At 41.6% G+C, this 25,677-nt stretch overlaps 1 pseudogene; it reads left to right on the plus strand.

Annotated features, from left to right (window-relative positions):
* Positions 1–389: 389 nt before the first annotated feature.
* The window catches only part of LOC143273535 (large ribosomal subunit protein uL30-like), a 148,111-nt pseudogene continuing 122,823 nt past the window's right edge, over positions 390–25,677 (plus strand).

Consider the following 25,677-nt stretch of genomic DNA (forward strand, 5'->3'; position numbering starts at 1 on the left):
ACCTTGGTGCACCAATGAGTTTATTGTGGTTACTTGCAGGAACATGGTTGACTCATAGGCAGCTACAGCACCAGAAAGCCCTCTCATCATGGCAATGGGTGGTTCATGAAAGCTGCTTCTCCAGAGTTCCCTGCCCAACTTGCAGGAAGCTACTGTGAAGTGTGCCCTCTCCTCAGGCACACTTTTACAACCTTGGAGAAGACCTTGTGAACCAACGTAAATGCTGAGCCACAGAGCCTGAGGTTTGCTAGCCTCTGATTCCTCCAGAATCAGAGTCACACACTTGTCAGGATGGCCTGAGAGCCCCTCACAGCTCTTGGACTAGACACTTAGACCCTACAGATCTTGAACTTTTATAGATCTTTAGAAATGAGAGTCTGCTGGCGGCCATGTCAGAGGAGCAGCAGGTGGCAATTGACTTCGGGGGATTGGCCCACCAGGACAAAAAGATATTATGGGTGAATCTTGGATAGGCAAGGCCCCGGGAGCCTGGGCCCCAGAATATCTCTTGCTACTGCTGTATCTTGGCATGTTTGCAGCTGCCATTTTTTCTGTGGTATCTGGCATGGTGTGAATGGGCCTGGAAAGATCCCCACTGACCTTTATGTAGTGTTATTATCTCATGGAAATATCTTGTTCTACTGTAAATTTTTACTTGTGGATTATTATGAAGATGATTTCCTCTTAAGCTATACTGTTTAACTGAAGCAATGATTTTGTACAAAGTAGTGTTAGTTTAAATAGGATTTTAAAGATGGATGGTTTAAAATAAATACAATAAGGGATTATGATAGAGGTTAGTTTAATGGTAAAATTAACACAGGTAAAGGGAGGATAAAATGTTGCCCCTTCCTCTGATAAAGCAGAGGCTGCAGAGGATAATAAAACAAGAAAGTGTCACATAGCTAGAACACATGAGTTTCTAATGAGGAGCCTGACAGACTGTGGCTTAGGTTAATGATTAACTATTGAGTCCCAGAGTCCCAGTTAGCTTAAATTATTTTAATCTTAATGTTGGGAGATGTGTTCATAGGTTTTGGAGTGCATCATAGCTGAAACAAAGCTTTAAAAATAACTTAAGGTTAGACTGAGATATTTTTGTGAAATGGTTGGAGGTGAAAACCCAAGGAAACAATCTAAAGTTTTAGACAGGCACACAGTTGAGTGAGGAACTCTTTAAGGTCAGGGCACAAGAACAAAACAACCCAATTATAACTAGCTGATGTGCCTTTCTTGTTAGGATTGGTTGATGACCAAAGGTGATGATTAACTCCTTATGTCCATTTCTGCCCTCAGCTTCCTAATTAAAAACAAAACAAAACACAACAAAAAACTGTTGATGAATGAGTATGCACCCTAAAGATTTAAAGCAGAGATGATTGATTGTTTTCATATATAAAAGTTTTGTTCTGCAGAGTGAGTTCCAGGACAGCCAGGGCTATACAGAGAAACCCTGTCTCAAAAAACAAAAACAAAGACAAACAAAAAGATACAAAACAAAAAAAGATAGTTTAGATTTGTGATTCTTCTAAGATTACTTATAAGATTACCTTTTGAGATAAACAATAAAATGATTGGTCCTTTCTTTGTAACTGCAAAATACAGCCTGCCAGCAAAAGAACTGGCTGAGAAAAATACCTTGCTTACTTATATTTAATTTATAACAAGTTGCTTGGAGGACATGAATGTATGTGGGTTCTTGGGACAGCTTGTTTTTCTCTGTAATAAGTAAAATATTTAATCATGTAAGAGATATAGAAAACATTTTTTACTTGTATTCATTGTAATCATTCACTTGAAAAATAGTGTGTAACCACATTGTAATTTTTATATTGCTTGAAAGATTTTGCTGGGGTATATAAGCTGTTAAGGCAAAAATAAAGTTAGAAGGAAGTCATCAAGAGGGACAGAAAAGATACATCTGAATAGAGGTAAGAAAAGAAATAAAGAACTGTGACAGATGATAGAAAAACCCTAGTGTGTGTGTGTGTGTGTGTGTGTGTGTGTGTGTGTGTGTGCGCGCGCGCGCGCGCGCGCATATGTGTGTTCCTTTTCTTACCGGCCCAAGAGAGTTAAATTTTGCCTCCCCCTCCCACTTGCCAGCCTCAGAGAATTAAGTTTTACCCCCTCAGATAAAAAAGTCCAGGTCTACTGACTCCATAGGTTCCTGCTCAAGCCCTGAGCTGCTGGAGGCTGGTCCTCCCAGCAGCAGTGTGTGTCTGTTTATTTCAGCTTTGAACTCCTCAAAGACTTTAATTGTATCATATTCCGTTTTTATTATTTTTCCTGCATTTGCCATGTGGGACTGTGCTTTACATACATTGTAGAAAGTAGACAAGAACATTTTGTTAACCTTCAGGAATATTATTGGAACAGCGCATAGGAAGGGGCCATCCAAGTTCACTTTTGCCAAAAAAATACATAAAGCTCATCTTATTACTGCTCCAACTGCATGGCTTTCCATATTTTTGCACCGTGTTCTGACTCCCAGGATCTCTGATGCTCTCAAAACAGCTAGTTGGGAACTTAGCTTCTTATCAAAGCCGTGCTATATATTGGAAGTAAGGACTGGATGGCGTGATCCTATGAGGCCATGTTCAGGACAGCTCAGGAGAATTTTGGCAGGTGGAAGTTATGTTCTGGCATCCAAAAGAAAACAAACTTGGATCCCTGTCTGTGTAAGACACTTGGAAAGCCTCAGGGACCCTCTGTCTTTTCTGCTTCCCTCGCAAAATGGAGGGAAGGTCAGCAGCCACCCTAACTAAGAAGATGCTCACATTTTGGCAGACTGTCTCTTTCCCTTCAGGGTCTGGCAGCCCTCTCCTGATTGCTCTCATTTTATACCTTATTTTGATGCACATCCATTCAGGCAGTCCGGGCCCACCAGGCTCTTTATAACAGAGCAGGCAAGGTGGGTTTCAGTTCTCAGCTGTAGACTGTTGTTTGGCTATAGCCAGGTCTTCTCCAAGATTCTTTTTTGAGAAGCAAGTCTACCTTCAAGACTCAGTGGGGTCAGACCCATAAGCTTGCTGCATGTGAAGTTTCTGCCTCAGGTCCAAAACTCACTCAGGTTCCCATTGTTCCAGTCTCCTCGGAGGCAGCAGGCATGGCAACTTGTTCCTTTTCCAGCTTCCAAGACCAAAGACTTAGGCTACAGACAGGCACTTGTTCCTGCAGCTTTCTCCAGCCTCTGAGGCCAGCCAGAAACAGAAGACCTGTCACTCCTGCTACTCCTGTCTGTGGCATACTATTGGCTATCTTTCAAGGGACTGCTCTTGGGTGTATATGGGGACCCTCTAAGCATTTTCAAGAACCAACATTCTTTCAGCTGCTGTCCTTAATCCTGCAAGAGCAGAGACCTGTAACATCTGCAGCCTCTTTTGGTTGTCATCTTGCTGCCAAAGACCTCAGAGTCTGTATCTTCCTAATACAATTTTTGTTTCTCATTTGAATTGTTGCTCCCACATGTCAAATGAAATTTCCCTTTGCTACCTGCTCACTACCCTCTTGGAGGGAGGGTGGGATAAGAACCTGTAATAGAATCACCTATCTCATGAGGCAGCTCTAAGATGCTCCTCTGCTGTTCCTTCACTGTAAGGATGGACTGGACTCTGAAAGTGTGGATCATAACAAGTCCCTTCTTCCTTAAGTCTCTTCTTGTCAGATATGTGGTCAGTCCCAGGGACCAGAAAAATAATGAATACCTGCTGTAGAATATTATTTTAAGGTGTGTTACTTTTGTTTATGTTGCATTTGTTTAACTCTATGAAGCTGTGTTACTGTGCCTGTGTAAAACATCTGATTGTCTAATAAAAAACTGAAAAGCCAATAGCAAGGTATGAGCAAGGATGTGTGAGGCTGGCAGGCAGAGAGAATAAATAGAGTAAGAAATCTGAGAGAGGAGGAATGAGCCAGAGAAGGAGGAGGACTCCAGGGGCCAGCCACCAAGCCACACTGCATTCAGTAAGAATAAGATTTACAGAAGTAAGAGAATGGGAAAAGCCCAGAGGCAAAGGTTAGACAAGATAATTTAAAGTTAAGTAAAGCTGGCTAGCAACAAGCCAAGCTAAGGCCAGATATTTATAAGTAAGAATAAACCTGCTGTGAGATGTTCTGTATGGCAAATGTGTTGCTCTGATTGGTCAATAAATAAAACACTGATTGGCCAGTGGCTAGGCAGGAAGTATAGGCGGGACTAACAGAGAGGAGAAAAGAAAGAACAGGAAGGCAGAAGGAGTCACTGCCAGCCGCTGCCAGGGCAAGCAGAATGTGAAGATGCCGGTAAGCCATGAGCCACGTGGCAAGGTATAGATTTATGGAAATGGATTAATTTAAGCTATAAGAACAGTTAGCAAGAAGCCTGCCACAGCCATACAGTTTGTAAGCAATATAAGTCTCTGTGTTTACTTGGTTGGGTCTGAGCAGCTGTGGGACTGGCGGGTGACAAAGATTTGTCCTGACTGTGGGCAAGGCAGGAAAACTCTAGCTACATAAACCTCTATGTGTAATTTATTTGGGAGTTGGGTGGTGGGCTCCCCAAAGAGAAAAAGAGCAAAAACAACCAACAAAAAATACTCTTCCTTTTGTCTCTTGTGCCCTTCAATGACACTTCTTAAGATCTGGTATGGGGGGGGGCAAGGGGAGCTGAGATGAATGGCTCAGGAGTTAAAAATATTTACTGCTCTTGCAGAGGATTATTGTTTGGTTCCTAGCATCCACATTGGGTGGCTAATGACTGTCTGTAACTCCTGCTTCAGGGGAACCAACTGCCCTCTTCTGGTGTCTGAGGGACATACACAAATGTGGACTATACTCACACAGATGCATGTGCGCGCGCGCACACACACACACACACACACACACACACACACACAAAACAAATCTTAAAGACCTCATGTAAATTCTTTCCAGTGGGGGAAAATGGTCCAGTTAACCCTTTAGTTACTCCAGGAGAAGTCTCACTGAGTTCTTGTGGTTTGTGCCCCTCTGTTGATGATGGAGACATGAATGATCTCAGATGGGAGAACACAATGGTAGCAGCAATGCTATTCCTTTGATTTCCTGAGTGTTTACAAGCTCTGGGGAAAATGGTTAAAGTGGGCCTCTCTAGTGTGAAGAAACAGTACTTTGGTACCATGCTCGACTCAGAGTCTTGATAAATAAGTGTGATCAAGACTCAGAAGCACAGGGAATGGCAGCATTGCTTTCCTTCTCTACATTAACCAGGTAGTGAAACACCACTCCTGGGGGTCGAACAGCGACACAGCAGATTTCCGATTAGAACGTCTCCCTGAAGCATCCTCAGTGTGTGCAAAATGGTATTAGAAGGCTGTTCCAGTGGGGACGGAGGTATCCGGTGATTCCAACTTTTGGCTTACGCCTGAGAATTAATTACCATAATGGGTTTCCAAATGGCCAGCAACACAGTATGAGAATCCTACTCTTCAGAGTCTCTGGAAGTGGCCTCTTCTCTATACACATTCAGAAAAGTACACGTGTATTTTTGTTGATTGTGTTTTCTGAAGGTTTTCTGGAGCTATACCCTTCAAGGTTAGCTTACCATTGCATAAGTAAAAACTAGTGTCATGAGTACACATGTGTTATTTTTCTCATTACTGTGATCAACTATCTGAATGAGTGTTTAGTTCTGTACCCCATTTTTTAATTGGGTTATTTGTTTAATTGATGTCTAGTTTTAAAAATTCTTTGTATATTTTAGTTATTACTGCTCTATCAGATGCGTAGCTAGCAAACATTTTTTTCCCATTCTGTAGCCTGCCTAAAGATTTGTCCTAAAGATAATGTCCTTTTTCATACAGAAGCTTTTCATGAGGTTATGGTGATATTTTATTTGTATTAAAATGTTATTTGTATGTTAACAAATAAAGTTGCCCGGGAGTCAGAGCTATTAGCAAGCCATAGGAAAGCAGGGCAGTGGTGGTAAATGCTTCTAATCCCAGCACTTGGTAGGCAGAGCTAGGTTAAGTGTCTGTGTGTTCAGGGATACAGCCAGTATTGGATACACATGCCTTTAATCTCAACACCAATCATAGAAAACCTGGAAGTCTATACAGACAGGCCGTGACAAGGCAGTCATGTGGTTGGGTTTACAACCAATCAGAAGGCAGAACAGAAACTCTATATAAAGACTTTAACACAGGAAGTAGCTCTGGTTCGGAGAGGTAAGACCACCGCAGGAGGAAGGGCAAGGTTTTAGCTCTTAGCTCTGACCTCTTGGCTTTCTTCTTTGCATTGGTTCTGTGTTTCTTATTTAATAAGATGGTTGGTTACATCTACATGAGGTCCCAATTATTAATTGTTCTTAGCACCTGTACTAATTATATTCTGTTCATAAAGTCTTTCCTGTGCCAATGAGTACAAGACTGTTTTCCACTTTCTCTTCTATCATATTTAGTGTACTTGGCCTAACATTGAGGTCTCTGATGCACTGGAACTGAGTTTTGTACAGGGTGATAAGAATGAGTCTATTTGGATTCCTCTACATGCAGCCATCCAGTTTGACCAGCAAAAATTGTTGAAGTTGCTGTTATTGCTTTTCCAATGTGTATTTCTGGCTTCTTTATGAAAACTCTAGTTTCCACAGATGTGAGGACCTTTGTCTGGGTCTTTTTTTTTTTTTTTTTTTTTGGTTTTTTGAGACAGGGTTTCTCTGTGTAGCTTTGCGCCTTTCCTGGAACTCACTTTGGAGACCAGGCTGGCCTCGAACTCACAGAGATCCACCTGCCTCTGCCTCCCGCTTTGTCTGGGTCTTTAATTCAGTTCCACTGTTCAACTATAAGCTATGTAGTACAATTTTAAAATTGTACTATGGGAATAGTGAGACCTCCAGTAGTTCTTTTATTATTCAGGATTGTTTGTCTCTCCTGGTTTTGTTGTGTTTCCATATGAAGCTGAAAATTGTCCTTTCAAATTTATGAAGAATTGTGTTGGAATTTTGATTGGGATTGCACTGCATCTGTAGATAGCTTTTGGTAGGCTGGCCAGTTTCACTATATTAATCCTACCAATCCATAAGCATGGAAGATTGTTCCATATTCTGATATCTTCTTCAGCTTCCTTGCATAATGTCTTAAAGTTTTTATTATACAAGTCTTTCACTTGCTTGGTTAGAGTTATTCCAAATCTTTTGAGGCTTTGTGAAAGGTGTTTACTTCTCTGATTTCTTTCTTAGATTTGTCATTTGTATATAGGAAAATTATAGATTTTTGTGTGTTTATTTTATATCTTGCCACTTTATTGAAACTGTTTAGCTGTACAATTTCCTGTGGACCATTTAAGATCATTTATGTAAACAATCATATCATTTTCAAACATAGATACTTTGCCTTCTTTCTTTCCTATTTGTATCCACCCAATCTTCTTTAGTTGTCTTATTGCTCAAACTAAGACTTACTTACTATATTGAATAGGTATGGAGAGAGTAGACAGCCTTGTCTTGTTTCTGATTATAGTGTAAATGCTTTGACTTTCTCTTGATTCGACTTTGGTAGGTGGTTTATATCAAGAAAATTTTCCATTTATTTCATGTTTTCCAACTTGGTAGAATACAGATTTTTTAAAACATATCCTTGTCATTCTCTGGGTTTCCTTAGTGTCTGTCATTATGTCCCCCCTTTCATCTCTAATTATTTTAATTTGATCACCTCTCTCCATCATTTAGTTAATTTGGCTAGAGATTTATCAATCTTATTGATTTTCTTAAAGAACTAACTCTTTGTTTCATTGATTATTTTTGTGTGTATTTGTTTATTTTTCTTTTATTGTTTTTAATAGTTTGATTATTTTTTCCATTTACTCCTTTAGGACATTATTTCTTCTTTTTGTTCTATAGCTTTCAAGTGTGTCATTAAGTTACTAACATGAGATCTCTACAGTTTTTTCACACAGGCAGTTAGTGCTATGAACTTGCCTCTTAGAAATGCCTTCACTGGATCCCATGAATTTTGTTTTCATTTTCATTCAATTATAAACATTTTTAATTTTTAACCCATTTTTCATTCATAAGTGAGTCCTTCCATTTCCATAAACTATTATTAAGCTTTCTTTTGTTTCTGTTGTTGTTGACATCCAGCTTTAATCCATGTTGGTTAGACTGGACACAAGGTATTATTTTTCTTGTTATCTGTTGAGACTTGCCTTGTATCCAATATGTGGTCAATTTTGGAGAAAGTTCCCTGAGATGCTGAAAAGAAAGTATATTCTTTTGTATTTGGGTGAAACCCTCTGTAAATATATGCTAGGTCCTTTTTAGTTTTTATCAGGATGACGTTTCTACTGGTGAGAGTGGGTATTGAAGTCTCCCACTATTACAGTACATGGTCAGTATGTGATTTTAGGTGTAGTAGTGTTTCTTCTATGAACTTAGGTGTCCTATGTTTGGTGCATAGATGCTTATAATTGCAATATACTGTTGGTGGATTTTTTTCCTTGATGAATATTTAGTGTCCTTCCTTATTTCCTCTAATTAGTTTGGGTTTGCAGTCTATTTTGTCATACATTAAAATGTCTACACCAGCTTGCTTCTTAGGTATATTTGCATGGAATATCTTTTCCCAACCTTTATCCTGAGGTAATGTCTATCTTTGATGATAAGGTGTGTTTTTTGGATGCAGTAGAAGGATGAATCATGTTTCCAAATCTGCTGCAAGACACCATAATATGAAGTAGGATTTCAGCTGATTATGACAAGCTAATACCTGGAAGAAGCCGAGGGCCTTCCAGAGGTCAAGCTGAGGCTCAAGGAGTCTTGGTGATATTGGCTTTTGATTATTAGCCATTTCCTGCTATGACTTTCTCATGTGCTGTTGTAGCTTTTCCATCATTCATTGGGCACAATTTCCCCTCTGCAAATGGAATATTTAGATAACCTTCTATGCAGTAACGCAGCCAGGATCCCTAATTTCAGGCCTTTCTGTCATTATCGCCATTAACAGCATCTGTCCAGGACCATCCCCAGATGGATGAAGTATCTTATCAGAGATATCTCTGTACTCTGTAAGAACAAATGCAAGCATCCAGACTATCTGTTTGAGAAGGCCTGGTGGATGTGCTAATTAAGCTTAACTTTCTCCTTTATAAAGTCATATCTCTAGTTTTAGATCCACCCTTAACAATTAACTCAGAACTAAAGGGTTCCTACTTACAGGTATATCTAGCTGTGATGGAAGTTGCCTAGCAAAGTTGCCTAGCTACCGAGCACACTTCCCCGGCTCTGCCAGAAACAGCGGGAGCAGAGGTAGCTTGGAGAGATAAGGGCCAAAGGGATAAAAGGAAGTTTTATTTTCAGAGTAAGATGGAAAAGAAAAAAGAGAATGGAAGAACTAGATGGGTAAGAATTGGAGGGTAACTAACTGAGATGGGGAAGAACTAGATTGGAAGAGAACTAGAGTAGAGAAGAACTAGATTGGAGGGCTAGAAGAGAGAACTAGAGGAACGAGATGGAAGATGAGGAAGAGCTGGGTGGGGAAGAACTAGGTGGGAAAGAATAAGATGGAATGGACTAAGGAGATGGGAAAGAATGAGAGAGAGAACTTAGAAGATTATAGAGATGAACTAAGGACAAAGAAGAGCTAAGATGGGAAAGAACTAGATGGATGAGAACCTTGATAGGGCAGAATTAGATAAAGGGATTAAGATAGCACATAGGGAGAACAGCACATAAATGTAGGGGGAAATCAGGCAAGAAAGAAGCTAAGTAAGAGAGCAGAATAGAAGCTGTGTAGAGAGAGAACTGAATCAGAAGAATAAAGCATATGGACTAAAGACTATCGTGTGTGTAGATTTACTAGAGTATCCCTCAGATTTATTCGCCACCAGTAGCATCTCTTCTGGAACTATGGGGAAAGCTATTGAGGGGCTGGACCCCAATAGCTCTCAATATAAATTTTTTTTATTGGGGGAATTGAAACAATTGATGTTGACAGTTATCAATGACGAGTGTTACTGAATCCTGTTATTTTGTTATGTCCCCCATCTCCATCCTCTTTTGATTTGTTGGTGTGGGATTATCTATTCTTTTTATTTTCTTGGGTGTGGTTAGCCTCCTGAGGTTGAAGTTTTCTTGTAATTCCTTCTGCAGACCTGGTTTTGTAGATTAGATACTGATTAAATTTGGTTTTATTATGGAATATTTTTTTCTTCATCTATTGTGATTGAAAGTTTTGCTGGGTATAGTAGTCTGAGCTGCCATCTGTGGTCTCTTAGAATTTGTAGAACATCATCCAGGCCCTTCTGTGTTGTGGAGTCCCCATTGAGAAGCCAGGTATTGTTCTAATGGGTCTTCCTTTATGTGTTTCTTGGCCTTTTTCTCTTGCAGTTTTTAATATTTATCTTTGTTCTGTACAGTTAGTGTTTTGATTTTTATGTGTCATGAGAAATTGTTTTTCTGGCCCAGTCTGTTTGGTATCATGTATGTTTCTTGTACTTTGATTGGTACCTCCTTCTTTAGGGAAATTTCCCTCTATGATTTTGTTGAAAATATTTTCTGTGTCTTTGACCTGAGTTTCTTTTTCCCCTCTATTTCTACTATTTGTAGATTTGATCTTTCTGTAGTGTTCCAGATTTCCTATATGTGTTGTACCTTATTAAGATTTTTTTTTTTAGATTTAACATTTTCTTTGACAGAGGCCTTTGTTTCTTTTATCTTGTCTTCAATGCCTGAGATTCTCTTTTCTGTGTCTTGTACTCTGTTGGTGGAGCCTTCTGAGGTTTCTGTTTGACTTCCTAAATTCTTCATTTCCAGCTTTTCCTCAGTATGGGTTTTCTTTAGTGATAATATTTATACTTTTATGTCTTGAACTGTTTTCCTTATTTCATTCCACTTCTGTGTTTTCACAGACTTTATTAAGGGATTTATTAATCTCCTCTTTAAGTCCGTGAACATATTCATAATTGCAATCTTGAAGTCCAGGATTTTTGTTTCAGCTATATTACATTACTCTAGGCCTGCTTTAGCAGGGTTTCTGGGTTCTGCTGGAGGCATGTTGTCTTGGCTGTTGACGATTGGGTTCTTTGCACTGGTGTCTAGCCATCTGAGTTTGGGGCAATTGTAATTCTAGGTGTTGATATCTAGTCTTGTTTTTGTTTGGGTGAATGTTTTGTTCCTGGGTTTTGATTGCTTTCTCTGAACCTTAGGAAAGCGTGATGGCCATGGGTTGCCTGGTAGGGAGTGCTTCTGAGTCCTTGCCAAGTGGTTACTGGGGGTCCTGGGCATAGTGTGTTTCTAGGTATTGGGGGCTGACACAAAGGAATGGAGTTGGTCTAGAAGGGGGTGCTGAGAAGGTCTACAGAAAGGAGGAAAGTTAGATTTGCCATGAAGTTCAGTGGAGTCCTCAAGGAACAGAGTCAGAGAGGGAGGACAGGTCCCTACAAGTGGTTTGCTATAGGGCTGGAGATGATACCGGGGAATTTGCAGCTAAGAACAGAAAGGAGAGTAAAGATCACCTATCTGATCCCCAGGCCAGCCTGGCCAGTGGGTTTCTAAGTAAGCCTCTGAGTACTGTTGGCTGACACAAAGGGATAGAAAAGGTGAGAGGGGAAGGCTGGGTCCTATGATGATCCGTGGGGTCCGAGAGACACCTGCATGTGGTCTGTCATTTGTTTGATATTTTGAAATTGTTTGATAGACATCTCATTGGATATGGCCAAGTTGAAACTTAATATCTTTGCTTTCAACCATGAGTTTTCTGTTCACGTGTTATCCTCATTTTCTGGTGTATCTGAAGCTCACCAGGGACAGGGATACCCCCTGTAGTATCTCCCTCAAATAGTAGATGATACCAAACATTGGGCCAGGAATATAGTGGGCACTCAACTTGTTGTTGACTGCCGTCTTTCTACTAAGGGATATTTCTAGCCTATATTATAAGCTGAGAACATGTTCAAGTTTCTTAGGGAACTCTCTCCCCTCCCTACTTCCTTCTCTCCCTCTTCCCTCCCTCCTCTTTCTCTCACTTGAGTCATTAAATTAGATGAGTACTCAGAGCTTTCCCAGCAGCGCCTGGGTGTGGGTGGCATTTGCTTGTGTCAAGCTCTACCCAGCAGTAACAAGTTCAGGAAGACAGATGGGTAGGCGCCCTCATGGGTCATCTTCCATCTTCTGCCTCACTGGCTTCCCTCCTGTACTTCTCCTTCCTTTGCTTGGTATGATACAGCACTATGGAAATGGTTCTTGATATTTAGAATTGCTTATCCTTTAACCTCAACACATTCCAAATTTTTAAGGAACAACATGGACAAAAGAATCTGTCCACATTTTTTCCTTGCAGGAAATGGAAGAAAATGGAAATTTCCTACCAACCCCCACTTACCTGAGCATAATTATGGATTACCCAGTGATTTGTTTTGTTCTCTAAATGGTGTATACACATTGTTTTTCTTTTCTTTGTTAGAAATCAGATGATGATGATTATTTTGCCCATATGAATCACTGGTATCCTTATACTATGGAGGGCAGCTCAGGTAGGGTTTGCTAGTTAGGACTTAGCAAGACCTTGCATTTAAATCTCCCCAACTTTCGTGGCCTGACTACCAAACCCTCAATAAAACAAACAAACAAACAAATAAACAAAAAACAAAAAAAATAAACCACTAAGCTAAAACAAAACAAAACAAAAAACTACAAGAGACTTGGAGATATTTAAACAAACAAACAAACAAACAAACAAAATCTAGAGTGACAAAATTCATTAAGACTTTGTGCTTCTCTTTTCAGAACATACTTGGGGTAACACTCTGTGGAACATGTTATATTTGGTGCCTTTTCTATAGGATATATAGGAGCAATCATTTATACACCCAATGTTTACATTCTTGTAGGTTCCTGGGTGCTTGGGCTAATCTGAAAATGAGATAAGCATTCACAGAGCTCACAGGCCATGATTACCATTCCTGCTAGGAGCAAGCATAGTGGCAAATGAGTATGTTCCTAAAGTTTGTGGGGGATGCTGGTCTGTGCTGTGAAGCCCACCCTTGGGTAGGAGAGGTTTTCTGAATAAACGACATATAACCTGGAGAAGTGAATCAGAATTAACCAGGCAAAGTGCTCAGGGGTTCATTTCTAGCTAGAGGTAATGGGAGACATGAAGGCCAGGGGTGGAGGAGAAAGACTCTGGAATCTCAATTTTGTATGTTTGGGATGCAGGTGGAAGGAAGCACTGATGAAAATGGAGAGGGATGGAGGGAGATGCCAGGTCATATGGGCCTTCTCAGTCCTGGTAAAGAGTTTGTTCATATCAGGTACAATAGGAACCTAAGGTCTGCTTTGAATGGATCAGTGATATAATCAGTTGGGTTCTTTGGAAAGATAATTTTGGGGTAATATAGCTCATTCATCCGGTGGAGTAGTTGCACAGCATGCACAGAGCCCTAGGTTGGATCCCCAGCAAACAGGCATGCACAACAGGTGTGCTTATGTTATGCTGGGGATCCAACCTGGGGGCTTTGTGCATGGCATGCCTGTAATTTCAGAACTCAGGAGATGGGGGAAGGAAGATCAGAAGTTCAAGGTCATTCCCAGGTGCATAGTGAGTTCAAGGCTAGCCTGGATGCCTGACACTGCTTCAAAAACACCAAAGAAGGAAAGATGACTCTGGACTGCTGTGTAGAAGTTAGGAAAGGGCCCCTGTTTGTGGGGACCTCCTGGAAAGAAAGGTATAGAAGCTCAAAGTTGGATCCAGAAGGAGGGAGGAAAGGGGTGGCGTTGAGGGACAGTGAGCAATTTTAGACTCCTCTCCAGCCTCCTCAGCGATGGTGAGCTGGCCGGGTGACTCAGACAGACATGGGATATGAGGAGTCCAAATGACCCCTTTCTGCCCCTTCTGGTCTCATTTCTGAGCTCTGATTCAGTAATTTAAAGCTGAAAGAGACTTAATAAAATCTCCAAAATGAATTCCAGGGTGGCTCTGGTTGTGAGAGTTTCCCTCTTTGTGTGCAGACAGCATGCTAATGGCCGCATTCCTTCTCTTCTGAGCTGCATCAGTCCAAAGAGCAAAAGAGATCATTCCTACGGGGGAAAGAAACTGCTGATGTTTCAAGATAATCAACTCTCTCATACGTGCACTGCCCTTCAGTTCACTGCTCTCTGTGCAAGGGGACAAAAAATGGGGGGTCATTCTACCAGATATTCCAGGTCTAAAATATGGCTATAGCTCTAGAACTTTGAATATTTGATGCTCAGTAATGCTGCATGTTCTTTATTTTGCCGATCCTTTCATTAAAATATCTTTCTCCCCTCAGCAAATTGAATTCTCAGTATTTTCCCTTATGGCTTCCTAAGGTAAGGGAAAATCACATTTAGAGAAGGAGCCTCCTAACACAGGATGAATTAAACTGATTCATCAAGCAGGTGCTTCCCCATGGGAATCAGATGCACTTCTTAGTTTATGGTCAACTTGACACACACTGGAATCACCTAGGAAGAAGGACCTCAGCTGAGGAATTGCCTGGACAAGTCTGTTTGTGGGACATTTTCCTGATTGTTGGTTGGTGTAGGAGGGCCCAGCTGACTGGAGGCAGTGCTATCCTTAGGCAGATGGGCCCAGACTAGGTATGAAAGGGGAGACAACCAGGACACTGGCTTCCCATGGCAAGGGGAAATCAAAAGATGGCTTATTATCTACTTGTCCCTTAACCCCAGAAGATAATAGGCCACTGTGTAGACACCAGAGAGCAGAGCCTAGACAGTTACAGGCACTGTAGGAAGCTGCCAGCAGTTGCTACAGATGGGGTTCTCAACATCTTTCTGCATCACCCATGTGGAAGAGGACGTTCCATGCCAGGACAGAGAACCTTCTACCGCGGTTTATATGATCAACAATCCAGATTCTGAAGTGCCCCCCAGGGAAGCTGCCTCTCCAGTTATGGGGTCATCTTGTGAGATCTGCAAAGGCTCTGGTTGTTTAATGACTTCAGGCTCTCTAAATTCTTGTAAAAGCCCCTCATTTCCCACTTTGAAAATATTTCTTTCCTATTTCTCCTGTACCTGTGCCTGCCTCCTGGGCTTTGGCTGCTGTTGAGGACCTCTTGTCTGAAAGTTTGGGCACTTTGAAGTTCATTTTCTGTTAAGGGTACTTGTGGCTGACACAAGTCACAGGTTCTAAATGGCCTCATTGTGTGTGTGTGTGTGTGTGTGTGTGTGTGTGTGTGAGAGAGAGAGAGAGAGAGAGAGAGAGAGAGAGAGAGAGAGAGAGAGAGAGAGAGAGAGAGAGAGAATGACATAAAGGCAGAACTTGGAAGACAGCAACACCTTTGTAGTACTTGGTGGATTGACCCTGATTTAGTGTTGAATGGAATCTACCTGAACCTTGATTCTCTCAGCACTGAAATATTACCAGCCTGTCTGGGGATCTTTTAGATAAATGGGGTGCGATAGACTCTTTCCCTTCAACAAGTACGTTTTTCTGCTTTCACTGAGTTCATTCAGCTAACCGAAACTGCCTCTGCTTGTGTGTGTTCTGTGTCCTTTACATATTGCCTCAAGTTAGAAATCACCATGATGGTTTCCCCAGGAATATTATATCCATAGGCGCCTGACTTCAATGGTGAGTTCTAGGTTACAGAAAGAATTTATATAACAACATCGTGAATCACTTAAATCAAATGAAATGTTCTTATTAAGCTCCGAGGTGTCTGTCACAGAAACAGGTGTCTTCTCTCCTCTCCTTTGGCTTAGCTGCTTGAAGCCACAAAACATGTCACTCAGCAGGTAGGCTTGTTGTTTGTTTTTCTGCCTTTTGGGTCTTCTTCTAGAGACTTCTATAGGCTAGAATCTACTTGTGCTGGCTCAAAAGATCTGGTGGCTCAATATTCAGGAGTTCAAAGCACATTGGTACTTTGAAATTGGTCGTGCCTGGAATATGTACACTGAAGAAATTAGCAAGCACTCTGAATTCATTGCTGCTTTTATAGTTACATGAGGTGTGTGTGTGTGTGTGTGTGTGTGTCCTTGGAATATGAACTAACTGGATATGTTGTGACAGTTTTCTGTCCATGAGAAGCCAGGCTTGTTTATGATGGATTCCACTGCTAAAGCCTATCCCAGATGTGCTGGGTGTTTACACATGTCTTGGCTGCTGGTATGGGGACTCCTTGGTAGTGATTGGGGGATAGACATTTGTGAAGTGCAAGGTCTTAACCAAATCCTATTTCTATGTGGGTATTGTATAAACTAATGACAGATCCATGGCATGGTCAAGAGAACGGTTTTTGTTGTGGTTATGAGAGAGACAGAAAATCCAGAAGCATCTGGAAGAGTCTGGGGGGAGAGAGAGAGAGAGAGAGAGAGAGAGAGAGAGAGAGAGAGAGAGAGAGAGAGAGAGAGAGAACACGGCTGACAGACTGGACCTGATCATGAGGGAAGCAGGAGCAGAGCAGAGAGATAAACAGAGGGAGAGTGAGGTGGGGAGAGAGAGATGAAGACAAAAAGGAAGAGTGAGCGTAGCTGAGAGGGTCACAAGGGAAATGAGCAGGAGGCTGGAGGGAGCTTGGGGCAGGGGAGGAGGTGAGAAGGGCTAGGATGCTACATGGGCTCTGAAATGTGCAACAGGGGCTTGTGATACCGAGGGAGCCTGGAGACCAGCCTGGGCTTTGGTGTACTGATAAGCACCACAGACAGCCATTTGTGGTAAGGAAAATGGCTCCTTTTGGTAGAGGGGAACCAGCTTCGCAAGATCTTGAAGAACTCTAGCTTTTGTCTAACTGCCAGAATTTGGGAAAATGGAGTTTCCTTTGGGCCCGACAAATATGAAGGTAACATTAGAAAGGAATGAACCAAAGAAGTTGGGAGTTGAATGGATAAGTTTGATCAAAATGGAATTTTACTAAGAATCACCCTGTTAGCTGGTGTAGGGTAGTCTTTGTTGTGAGGGCCTGGAAGCCGAGGGAGCTGTGGGAACATGGCTCTCATGTGCCGTCCTTTCCTCCCCACTTCGGTCTTGTTAGTCTGTTTCTGTGGGATTTTCTTCCTACACCTCGGAGGAGGCTAATGGAGGTCGTGTTTTCTTTTTGCTTGGCCCATGGTAAATAATTCATTAGTGTTTCCAAATGAGACTTAATTGTGCTATTTCTTTATGATAAATGACCCAGGAGAAAATGGCTTTAATAGAAAACCCAATTAAAACCCTGTGCCGGTAGCTGCGGGGCTCTTCCAACAGATTAGTCCTGTTTGGCCTTTGGCTTGCTTAATGGGTGTTAACCAAGGCTCTGCCCACTGTGAGTTTTGTGAAACATTAGTTCCATTTTGTAGACGGCATGGGTATGAGAGAGGGGAGGGGCTAAGACTGTGAAGGAGTCCTTGTTCCTCTATTCATCCAGAAACGGGAGTTTCCTCTGGAATCGAAAGAGAAACCTAGAACCGCTTAAGCAGACTGAATCTGCTGACGCCGAGTCTGTGTAGATTTGATGACCAGAAAGTCAGACTGACTTTAGAAAAGGCAGTGTTACGCTTTGGTATGGAGTGTCCTTTCTAGGCCTGTGTGTTTGAGTGCAGGGTCCCCAGCTGGTGGCACTGTTTTCAGAGGCCCTGGAGGTTTTAGGAGGTGGAGGATCACAAGCAGAAGTCAGCAGCTGGTGGGCAGGTTTTAATGAGGATGCCCAGCTCCACTGCCAGCCTGGTCTTGTGGTCATTGGGATGTGAACAAGCCACCTTATGCTTCCCAGGCTGTGGAGGCACTCACTGTCGTGCCTTATCCACTAGGTAGACTGTATCCCTCAGATTGTGAGCTCAGATAAACACTTCTTTCCCTCAGTTGTTTCTTGTCAGTTACCTCATCACAACTATGAGCAAAGTAGCTATTATAGGCAGAAACTATAGGTCATAGAGCCAGGTAGATCCACAGCATGCTATCTTCTAGGCTTACCTTTGTCACTTGTAAAATGAGTATTATAACATAAAGAGACAAATTTTGAGTTTCAAGTGAAAATGAAGCCCAAAAGACATTGCTCACAGTGTCTGACTCATGCAATTTCAATAAACATCAAGTAACACTTTGGCTTTATGAAATAATATAGACTACAGTTTACTTGTAAAAATGGACCTCTCACAGCCCTTCAGTTCTTTACCCTTCTGAATCCCATTCCTCTTCCTCTACATCTCTATTGAGAGCTAAGGACTCTTGCCGTATTTTTTTTTGTGTGTGTGTGTATCTTTGCTGACATTTTGTTATGAACTGATATACTTTTTTCCTCCCTGAAGGAAATGTTTACTATTTGATGACTCCCCACATTTGGAATATTTTAGTTATCAATTCAAGCTAGTTAGATGCAGATAACACTGTAACTACCTCACAAACCTTTATAATGTGTGTATCATATTTTAAAATCATCTCGATATTGATGTTTCAATTTAACTATGATTTTCATTTGCACAAACAATGCTACAACCCATATATTTTTATTTAAAGTCATTTTTTTTCATTATGTGTCTGTGTATAGGTATGTGCCTGTGAGTGTAGTACCCACAGAGGCTAGAAGAGGATGCCATGTCCCTTGGAGCTGGAGTTACAGATGTTTGTGAGCTGCCTGATGTGGGTGGTTGGAACAGAACAGGGAGCTTCTATGAGGCCTGGAAGACTGGTACTGATAGACAAGGACTTCTTCAAGGGGCCTGTGAAAGCCTCTTCTCTTGATGAGAATTACCCAAAGACCATGACCTACCTTAAGTAGCATATATATATAAATTTCTCTAATAATGAGCTGATGCCAGAGGAGCAATCTATAAACTGCAAGCACTGTACAAATGTTATTTTGGTACTTGGCACTGCAGAAAAACTGTAAATGAGATAGCAGTCTTGGTTCTTGCCCTTGACAGACTTAAAACCATCTGGAGGCTCCAATCCAGGTGGAACAATTAAGGAAAAAATCACAATGTGTCTTGGAAACAAATTCTTGAAAATAAAATAAACATCATTGTTTGGCATGTGAATTTCTGTATCCACATCAATGCTGGCACTCTGGGAAGGTTCATAATCATATTATCAAATACGTTCTTGGAGCCTTCTACATGACAGGGGATCCCAAGACATCATCACCCGCCTTCCTCCTCTTCGAGGCCAGTCTGGTATACAGAGCTAGTTCCAGGAAAGCTAGGGCTGTTACACAGAGAAACCCTATCTTGAAAAACAAAACCAAACCCAAAACAAAACAAAAACAAACAAACAAAAAACGCCCTCCAAACAAAAGCAAACAAACAAAAGCAACTCTCAGGGAGAACTTTCTGGGCTGAGCCTCCTCGTTGCTAGCCCTCCCTGGTTTGAATGGCTCCTTTGTTCCTGTGACTTCCTATGTTCTCCCGTGGCAACATCAAATCCGTGTGCTCGGACTTGTGCTCTAAGGGACTTCATGTTGATGACAGTGGTGTCCAAAAAGCCTAATGTGGGTCATCTGTCCTTTGCCTCAAGCCGTAGCCCACCCAGTGTTTTGATCACTTCATTTTTGACACTTGTATGTTGAAATTGTGAGCACAGTTCCTACAATTCCTTCATCCGAGAAAGTCCAGAAATGCTGGGAGATGTTCACAGGTAATGAATTTGTCAGGGTAGGAAAGCAGTCTTGTCAAATACAAGCACAGGTTAAAAAAGAAATTCAAATCCCTGGACGGATTCATAGCTTATTTGCTGATTAACTTGTTCTACAAATGGCCGTGAGTAGCATGAGAAAGAGGGATGCAGGACAGAGACCTGCAAATGGATGGCCTCAATGTGGAGCTTGCTAGAGTCAGACATTTCTCACTTGAGGGCTGGTCAGGGAATCTCTGTGGTTGAGAAATCAGCCTCCCACACAAATGACCATGCATGCCCTATGTGATCTGTGTGAGGGTGAGGAGCAGGAAGGAAGCTCGCTTTCCCTCCCCCTTCCTTCTCTCCTCTCCTGCCTTCCTCCTCTCCTTCATCCCTTATTTCCTTGTTACTTCCTCTTCCTCTTCTTTCCCTCTTTTCCTGCTCCCCTTCCTTCCGAAAAATCCGTTTTTCTAAATGGAAATTGACTCTAAATTGACTCTATCTTTTAAAATTATGTGTGCGCATGTGCATCTATTTGGAAGTATGTGCTCATGAGCACTGTTTACCCCAGAGGCCAGAAAGGGTGTCAGATCCCTTGGAGCTGGACTTAGAGGCAGTTGTGAGCCTTCCATTGTCAGTGATTGGAACAGGACTCAGGGCTTCTGCATGAGCAGTGCACACACTTAACTGCTGAGCTAACCCTCCAGCTCCTGAATTAACTCTAAGTGAAAGTAAATAGGGGTACGTTTCCCAGCCTTAAAATGAAGATGTGGTCTGATGAAATGAGAGAGCATTTGAATTCCACTGGAAAGTCCCAGACACACAGACATTATAATTAAGGATGAGAGAAGTTGCTGCAAACTGACTGTTCCTTTAGGAGTTGGGTGAATGACAGGATCTCAGGGTGAATTATTAAGCACATGGTGTTTTTGAACACTAGGAGCAAAGCAGGTGGAATTTATGTGATAAAACTAGCATATGATAGATATGCTAATTCAAGTTTCTGCTGTCACTTTACAGTCACCATTGACATAATAAACAGAGAGATTATTCAATTTTTATGTAGTTTTGAATGATTTACTTTTAAAGTAATTTTAAAGACCTAGGCAGTCATAAAGAATGTAGTGTCTCAGTTACTAAACTTCAGACGTACCTTGTTTAATGAAATAAATGTGCCTGAGAACATGGCAAAGTTAATGGCTGTCACTCAAATGATATTTTACACATTAGGGATTTTCTTTTGTTGTGTCCAAGGGGGTCTTTTTCTTTAGAAATAGAAAACACAAATTTGGTAAATTCTGATTTTCAGATATGACTCTGAATTTCTTTAGTGTGAAATATCCTTGGCTCTTCAGGTTCAGATTGCATGAACTGGGACTTGTTCTTGGGCAGGCCCTGTTTTCAACACCTTTGCAGCATGTATCCTTATAGGATTCGCTTAACAATTTGATTTTGTACATAAGTGTGCTGATTCAGTGTTTTGTCAACTTGACACAAGCTCAGGTCATCTGGGAATAAGGACTATCCAATGAGAGCATGGCCCCATCATATTGGCCAATAGGCAAGTCTATGGGGGCATTTTCTCAATTAATGACTGGAATGGGAGGGCACAGACCACAACAGGTAATGCTTGGGCAGGTGGTCCTAGATTGTATAGGAAAACAGGCAGGTGGTCCTAGATTGTATAAGAAAACAGGCTGGTGGTCCTAGATTGTATAGGAAAACAGGCTGAGCAAGGCATGGAGAGCAAGCCACTGAGAAACATTCTTCCATGATCTTTGCTTCTGTTGCTGCATTTAGGCTCCTGCTTTGAATTCCTTTCTTGCCTTCCTGCAGTGTGGGACTATGCCATGGGAGTTGTAAGAAGAAATAAATACTCCCCCCCCAGCTTGCTTTTGGTCAGTGTTTTGTCACAGTAACAGGGAGGCAAACTAAGGTAGTGAGGGTTATATGTGTAGGAGCTTGCCCAAGGCTCACAGAGTCAGTAAATAGCTCAACTAAGAACTGAATGTAGGTCTGTCTTATGAAGCAACCTGCTACAAGGTCTGATTTCACTACTTCCTCGTTTACATTGAGCAGCTTGACTGTCAGGAGGAGGAAATACTCATGGTATCTTGGGCTGTGGACTTCATGTAGGTCTGAACTGCAGCTCTGTTACTTACAGGAGTTTCTAAACTTCTCTGACTGAGGTCATCTTACTTCTATAAACAGACTTAAAAGACCTACCTCAGAGAACACGTGCAAGGATTGGAGAAAACAGAGACCCAATGCCTGGTACAGACAGTCTTTAATTGTGTGTGACTATTATTGCCATCAGTAGCAACATTTACTTATTTAAGTGTTTGTCAGTCTTGACTGTTGGGCACTCGAGGGAGCAGCCATGGGCAAGTAGTAAGCCATGGGCATGTGTGGTTTATTTTATGTCACAGTGCAGTGGTTTCAATGACAAATGTCCCCACAGGCTTCAGTATTTGAATATTTGGTCCTTAGCTGCTGCTTGTGTGTGAGTGTGTGTGTGTGTGTGTGTGTGTGTGTGTGTGTGTGTGTGTGTGTGTTGGGGGGTGACTTAAGAGATGTGGCCCTGTGGAGGAAATATATCACTGGTCTGATCTGAGAGATGAACGCTTCCTCACTTCCAGTTTGCTGTCTGCTTCATGCTTGTGTTTGAACATGTGAACTCTCGGCTTCCTACTCCAGCTGCCAGCCTGCTGCTTCCTGCTAACCCTCCCCACCACAATGTTCTTCTATCCCTCTGAAACCATAAACCCAAATAAACTCCCTCCTATAAATTGCCTTGGTCATGGTAATTTATCAGAAGAACAGAAACAGAAAAGTAATGAAGACACCACGAACCGTAGAACACATAGTGGGCTTCCAAATTTGTCGAGAATACCTTAGGTTTTCCAGCATTTCCCCGCTGCCCACAGTACCAGTAGAAGCCTCTTGCCATGTTTCCCAGGCTCAAAGGAGGGCTCATTGACTTGAGGCTTAAATTGGATTCAGGTTCTGACTCGCCTCCACTTTAAGTGCCCCGGGCTGTCCTCTTCATGCCTCTGCCCCCATGCCTCAGTACAAATGATATCCCTAGAAATGGCACATCTTCTTCCAATGGAGAATGATCAAATCTCACATTTGTATTTAGAGTTTAGACTCATGATTCTTTTTCAAATATTTAATTCTTAGGAACTGATCAATTTTTTAAGGAATAAATTCAGTCTTTGTAAATCTGTATCCGAGGACTCCGAGGACAATCTTGATAAACTAGGAATCAGGCTTGGATTAGTCAATTGGAACTGCTGTGCCAAAGGACAAGGGTTGATGCCATAACAGTAAACATTTACTTCTTACAATGCTGGGGGCAGTGAGTTCAAAACTAGAGTGTAACCATGGTTGAGTTTTGGTGTAGACTTTTCCAGGGTGTAAGCTTTGTGTGTATTCTCACCTGGTAGAAAGATTTAAAAAAAAATGGAGCAAGTTCTTTTGTACTTTTAAAATAAAGACACTAATTCCGTTCATGAGGCTTTATCTTCATGACTTAATCACTTCCCAGAAGTCTTCTAACACCATGGCTTTGGGAATTTATGCTTGACATAGAAATGCTCCACTTGGAAGCATTTTATGTTTTCTTTCTATGTCAGGGATGGAGAATTTACACACAGGTGATAAGATCTGAGGGTTAGGAAAGGCGATAACTTAACCTGTTTGCTTCTCAAGGAAGACTCCCTGGAGTGAAATATATTTTTTGATCCTCTGTCTATACACATCAGTGTCATATGGTCTTATTCAGAGAAATTGCTCAGTTAATGTTCAATGAATTAACAGACTCGCTGTGGTGGTTGGTTTTCACTGTCAAGTCCATTGACTTAGCATCACCTATGAGACATACCTTTGAACGTGTCTGGGAGGATTCTTCCAGAAAAGCTTGGCTGAAGAAGGATGGCCTATAATGAATGCTATCAGTACCATCCTATGAGCTGGGGTCTAAGGCTGAATAAAAAGGTGGAAGTCCCTAGCATCTATCTCCCTCTGCTTCCTGACTGTGGATGCAATGTGAACATTTGCCTCTTGCTCTGGTCTCCATGTTTTTTCTGCCGTGAAGAAATGGGCTGTACCTACAAGCCAAAAACTAAGCCTTTCTTTCTTTAGGTTGTTTCTACCAGGCTATTTTTCACAACAGTGAGAAAAACTGTACACTGACCATGCCAAATGAAGAGAGGAAAGCTCCCACAGTTCCCATGACTCTGGTGAGAGCAGACATTGCTCTGGAGATTGGAATACCCTCCGCTCCTTGCTGCATTTTTCTCATTTGAAAACCTCTTCAGCATTGCCTCTTTGCTGATGCATCTAGCTGCTTTCCAAGCAGATGTTCCAAGCAGATCCACTTTGCTGTGGTGTTTCCTTTTCATGCCATGACACAGGAGGTCTGTTCTGGTAGAGCCAGCCCTGCACCTTTGGTTCTGAGCTTCAGCCTTGATTTGAGTTTGATTGGGCCTGTTTTCAAATCCTAAGCTCTATAAATTGTTAGCCAGTGTATTCTCAACAGCACACTAACTCACCAGATCAGTGGAAGGACTGGGGCCCCAGGACCTTCTGCAAGTATTTTCATCTCATTTGAGTTCTCTCAGTTGCAAATCATGCTTGACTTCTCTGTATTTCTTTAGACTCTATTTCACTGCCAGGCTTTTAAGAGCCTCTCAGTAAGGCTTTGTGACAGGAGAAGAGGATTGTCATAATCATGATAATGATGTGCATGCATCTGGCCTACTTCTAAATGTTGGAATTTGTTAATTCAGTAACCACAGAATGACAGTTATAATAGGCATCATGGAATGGAATACTCCTTCTTCCCTGAATGCAGCTTGTTTTTTATCTTCATATATGTCTATGCGTGCCTCTTTGTGTGCTTGCACATGTAAGTAGGGGGTGCCAACAAGGGCCAGAAGAGGGTACTGGATCCCCTACAGCTGGAAGAACAACTGGTTGTGAGTGTTAGGAACCAAACTAGTTCTTTTTGAGAGCAGCAAGCACTGCTAACCACTGAAGGATTGTTCCAGTCCTGACTGTGGTTCATAAAGAAGCGCTTCTTGATACTTCATGAGAAAAGTTTGAGACCTGAGAACTGTGTCTACAGTACATTTATATCTAACGGAAATTTTCCATTTAGTTTTCATTGTGTCTGTTATATATTGAACAGAGTATGTAGGGCCTCTGAGGTGAGCATTGTGGCACTGGCATATATTTGTGACACTAAAATAGGATGTGCATCACAAACTAAACTCGATCTGATCTAGAGTCAGGATTTGATTTGAAAGGCTCAGCAAAACTTTAAGGTATTACAAGATGAAAACAATCAGGATGTCTAAAGAACAATAAGACACTATCAGTCTCTGGGCTTTGGTGGCAAATTTCTTTTCTTTCTTTTTTAAATTTCATTTTAAACTTTATTCTTAAAAGGTTGTAACACACACGCACATGCACACACACACACACACACACACACATGCGCGTGCATGTTGAAATTAATCAGACCCAAACAAAGACTATACAATTTAATAATTTAATGCAGTTGAACGTCTGTGCAGCTTCTCTAGCACTGGACACAGAAGCTCTCTTCTTTTTAAAGGAGTCTTGAAAAGCCAAGGGAAAGCAGGTGTGGTATAATAGACAAAGCTCTAAGTTAACTAGAATTCCCAACTTTCCACACATCGCCGGTCACAGTTTTGCATAGATCGCCTAATCTTTTTGTGTTTCAATCCTACAAACTTACAAATCAGAAATTTAGTGAAGACTAGTTTTAGAATGCATTACTCTAGTCACCTCTTCATACTTCTAACAACTATAAGGCTTCAAACAAATACTTATTTTAAAGTGATCTTGTAGTGCTTGACACCAGAATGATAGATTGTGCACTGAGAAGAGTGGGGAGGCCACCACTCTCCACTCTCTCAATCTCCACATGAATGCATCAGTTCATCTTCGGTTTGAGCACTTTCCGAAGCCCGCGGAGCCGTCCAGACTGCACCTATCACTTCTTACTGGCTGTTCATCAATCCAGTGTACTTTCCCACTGTTACTTTATGAACTTTCCAGAAGCTGCCCAAGAAAAGCTTTCATAAAACTAAAGCACATCATCTGCCTCAAGGCCATAAAGCTTTATGCTGCA

This window comes from Peromyscus maniculatus, chromosome 5 (assembly GCF_049852395.1).
Source record: "Peromyscus maniculatus bairdii isolate BWxNUB_F1_BW_parent chromosome 5, HU_Pman_BW_mat_3.1, whole genome shotgun sequence".
Lineage (NCBI taxonomy): Eukaryota > Metazoa > Chordata > Mammalia > Rodentia > Cricetidae > Peromyscus > Peromyscus maniculatus.